At 44.6% G+C, this 4,659-nt stretch overlaps 1 pseudogene; it reads left to right on the top strand.

Moving 5' to 3' along the window:
- Positions 1-1,678: 1,678 nt before the first annotated feature.
- Positions 1,679-2,194, top strand: LOC110304542 (annotated as a pseudogene).
- The last annotated feature ends 2,465 nt before the right edge of the window (positions 2,195-4,659 follow it).

The following is a 4,659-nucleotide window of genomic DNA, read 5'->3' as shown; positions in this document are numbered from 1 at the left end:
CTTGAATGGCTGGGGTTTTTGGTTTTCAAATAACGTTTTGGCTCTCCAACTTGTGGTAGGGGCCCCAGGGACACTGAGAGATCACTCCTGCTGAGGACAACCTGAGAAGCCATCAGATCTGGTAAGTCACCTGGGAAGTCCTCAAGGAGAGACTTAAGAAAGGGAGGTACCATAAAAGAAACCTTTAGGACCCTGCAAGGTACTCCTCTAGATAGCTTAAAAATAGGGGGGCTGGGTGAGATGGCTCAGCAGGTAAGAGCACCCGTCTGCTCTTCCGAAGGTCTGAGTTCAAATCCCAGCAACCACATGGTGGCTCACAACCATCCGTAATGAGATCTGACTCCCTCTTCTGGAGTGTCTGAATACAGCTACAGTGTACTTACATATAATAAATAAATAAATCTTAAAAAAAAAAAAAAATAGAAGCAGAAGCCAGCCTGGCTTGGTGGCACACGCCTTTAATCCCAGTATTCGGGAGGCAGAGGCAGGCAGATTTCTGAGTTCGAGGCCAGCCTGGTCTACCAAGTGAGTTCCAGGACAGCCAGGGCTGCATAGAGAAACCCTGTCTCGAAAAACCCAAAACAACAAGAACAACAACAACAAAAAAAAACCTCAGTTTATCAGTTACTATATAAAATACATAGAGAAAACAGTAGGTACCTCCAAGGTTAGCAAAAAATATGAATGGAATCCTATTGGATTTGAGGAGACTTAAGGAACAGATTGTTCCCTATGGTTTCCATTCACCCTATGTGAAGCAGATATTCATTCCTGGGCAACTCAGAACACAATTGTTCCCCAAGACTGAAAAGATTGGCAACAGCAGTGTTGGAAGCCGGTCCTCCGTTACAATGGTGAACGTGGTAGAGGAAGCTAGGGGCCAAGGAACGACAAGATCAGGTGAGAGGCATTGATATTTCTCAATATCAGTACCAAGGTTACTTGGTAGGGGAAGGTCTCAATGATGAGTTAGAAAGGCAGCTTGAATTTGATGATCACACTTTGATACTATGTCATTTAGCAGCTTTTAATGCTTGAGATGAGGTTGAAGAACCAAGAAAGGTGTGAGTCCTTTCCTTAAAATACACAAGGCCCCAAAGCAGCCTTCCCTGGTTTTTGCAAAGATTGACTTCAGTTGTAAAGAGAATCATATCAGATTCAGAAATCAGAAAAATGTTAACTGAATCCTTGGCTTTTGAAAATGCTAGTTCAGAATGCAAAAGGATGACTAGACCTTTAAAGGCACCATCAGCACCAATAGAAGAATAGATTAGAGATATTGGATCTCACATTTATGATGCTAATCTGATAGTAAATTCTAAAAGTCTTAAGAAAAAATCAAACTGTCAGATATCTTAACTGTGGTAAGCAAGGGCATTTGGAAAGGGATTATAGGGTAGGTGTTCCTAGAATCTGTTTAGTTTATTCGTAGAAATAATCCAGAAGGCCTCAGCCCTCTGCAATATGCATAAGATGGGGCAAAGACCAGCATTAGACTAATGAATTCAGATTAACAACACCCTAAGAGGCCTCCTGCAGGTGCAGATATCCAATTGAATCCAGCCATTCCTTGTCAGGGTCAGAGAAACTCAGCCCCAGAGCAATGAAAAGACTTAATGCATGTTGTTGGCACTTCTCAGGTCCAGTGAGGTGCCTGGAGCCACAAGCAGCCACGGGGATGGATGTGTTTCTTGTGGTCCGGCACAAGAAGACCACCATCTTCACTGATGCCAAGGAGTCAAGCACAGTGTTGGAGCTCAAGCGCATCATTGAGGGCATCATGAAGAGGCCTCCTGAGGAGCAGCTGCTGTTCAAGGACAACCAGCTCCTTGATGAGACGAAAACTCTGAGGGAATGTGGCTTCACTAGTCAGGTAGCAAGGCCAGAGACCCCAGCCACAGTGGGCCTGGCCTTCAGAACAGGAGATGTCTTTGAAGGCCTAGAGATCCACCCCTATTCTCGTCCTTTAGATATTTCAGACCTGCTGAGGGCTTCTCGAAATGAGGCTAATGAACCACTTTTTGTTGAGGGCCCTGCTATTAACCCATTTTTTGATGACCCTGCTAATCAACCACTTTCCGATGAGGACCCTGCTAATGAACTATTCCATGCGAACCCCGCTTTTGAACATTTTTTACATGATGACCCCCCTATTAATCAATTTTTGGATGATGACCCCATGCGCAACCCCTAGAGGCTTATTCCCTAATTAAAAAAGAACAAAAATCAAAACAAAAAAAAGCTGTCTTTTAAAATAAATATTAAATAACCCTAAAAGCACAAATACTGTTCTGGTGTCTGTCATACTGTATTATACCTCTCAGCTGGAGGTGTCCAGCAGCCAGCAGCATGCCATCCCTGAGGAGAAGGAACAAAGCCAGAACAGGGAGTCCATAGGGGATGATTGCCTTCGGGATGATAGGGCCTGCTACAGGCAGGACTGGTCGGGAACAGCAGGGTCTGGAGTGAATGGTGTGGTTCCGAGTGTCTTCTCTGGGTACCCAGGCACTGCTGTTGTACCACCTGGAGAGGATGTCGGGAATGGGGTGTCTGTTTGCCAGCCAGGAAGAGGGAAGCAGAGGGTGAGAAGAGCAGGGTTGGGTCTGATTGGGAGCCAGTGCCCAGTACAGGAGCAGTGGGAGAAAAGCCTTATGTATGTCCCATAGGTGACAGTCCTTCCTCAAGGTGATCTTTAATGAAGTTCTCAGTCATTGCTTGTTAATACTGCTTTTGGAGGGGGTAGGGGATGGATGTGGGCACATACTGTATTGGGGCCAGCTGGGGATTATATATCTCTTGGGGGGAGGGAGTGAGAATACCTAGGAAGGCTAAGGCCATCTGGAGATCTCAGTGTGGAGAAGAACTGGTGCTTGCTAAGGGACTGAGTGCCTGCTGGTGTCCTCTCCCTTGGGTGTCTTGGATTTGTGTTGCAGAGCAGGTATAGAGACAAGTTGGAAGTGGCTCTGTTCTTGCAGTTCTCAAATCTCAGGTTCCAAGGGTTTGAGCTCACTCAAGCCTGACAGTTCTTATGCCTCTTGGCTATCTTGGTCCCACATTCCCTACACTCTGGGTGTGTTTAAGGTCAGAGCAGTTTCAGTACATGAGCAGAAAAATTCAAATTCAGGAGAAACTAGAAAGCATATATTTTGGCAAACTGCTATAAATGGTCAGAGATCTGAGCAGTAAATACAAACCAAAGGAGTTGAGATGGCATGTTGAAGAGATGCAGGGGCAGATGTAATAATCTCACCCAAACCTTGGCCTCTAGCTTGGCCTCTTCAGGAGGAAATTGCTTAGCTTTTAGGGACTGGAACTTTATCTCAGTTAAAACAATGTGCAAAATGGGTCATGTGTATGGGGCCTAAGGGGAAATAGGTAACTTAAAGCCATGCATGGCTATTAGAGCCCTGAATTTACTCGGATGGGATTTGTTGCATATGTGGAAAACACAGAGGAACATCCCTCCAATCTTAGAAACAAACGATTGAAGTAGAAACTTAGTTTCTTTGAAAAGTTATGTGACATTGTTTGATGGGGGTATAGAGGTGAAATGATGTCTTGATAGACCTGTAAAGGAATATTTTCCTGAAGCCCAGAAGGGTAAAAGGATGTTTTGATACAGCAGACACATGAAAGGACCTGGGATGAAGGAGTATAAATATGGCCCCACAGACAGTGGGTGTTGAGTGCTGAGCATTGGTTTGTTTTCCTAACTAGTCTTCACTCTGTCATGCATGCATTGGTTTGCCTCACCTGGAGAGGTTGAGCTCTAACTGTAGTAACACTGCCATTGAGAGAAAGTGGCTGGCAAACTGTTGCTTAGGTTCTTGAAGTAGCTTGATGTTTCTATGGGAACTAGCTTTTGATCCTTGTGTCTGCCTTCTGAAAGGCCTGGACTGTGGCATCTGCCTGCCTAGAGGGCTGGTCATACTTGGTGTTTAATATGGGACTAAAGTGCTGAGAACGAGAGCAAGCTCACCCCCACAAAACTATTGTTGAATGTGAGGAGCGGGTGTGGCAGCAGTCCAAGATGGCGCCCAGGACTGCAGCCAAGTCTTATGACTTGCACCTGACTTCCTCATACACCTGAAAATAAGCCGCATCCATTGTGAGAACTACGCAGGTGCACCATGATGCAAGATCGGACCATATGAGGAGTGATGATTCTGGCCAATGGACTGCTGTTACATGGACTGGGCTGATGGGGCGTGGTTGATAGGATATATAAGGGATTGCAATTGGGGGTTGGTTGTAGTTTTTTCCTGGAGAGATTGATTTCTGGAGAGAGAGATTCATGCATGATGTTGAAAGGTTCCTGAGTAAACTGCTTTGAGAAGAACATAGTGTTGTCGTTCTTTTCTGCTGGTCGGAATAGGAAGCGACAGTTGAACAGGTCCACATGCCCCATATTTTCTCTTCAACTCCTTCTGCTGGGTGCTGGGCTAGAGGAGAGACTGAACCCTTATAAAAAACACACCTTGCAAAAAATTTATGCCTACAAACCATAATTTTAATAATGCTGCTGAAGAAAATATTAAAAGGAATTATCAAAAACAGGAACAAAATGTCCATGTTGTCCATAAGCAGGACAGGGCAGTTATCAGTCTTCTGTTTTATTTATTTTTTTGTTGTTTGGTTTTTTTTTTTTTTTTTTTTTTT

This window comes from Mus caroli, chromosome 11 (assembly GCF_900094665.2).
Source record: "Mus caroli chromosome 11, CAROLI_EIJ_v1.1, whole genome shotgun sequence".
NCBI classification, from domain to species: domain Eukaryota; kingdom Metazoa; phylum Chordata; class Mammalia; order Rodentia; family Muridae; genus Mus; species Mus caroli.
Note: the sequence above shows the minus strand (reverse complement) of the source record. Positions and strands in the feature narration are given on the sequence as shown.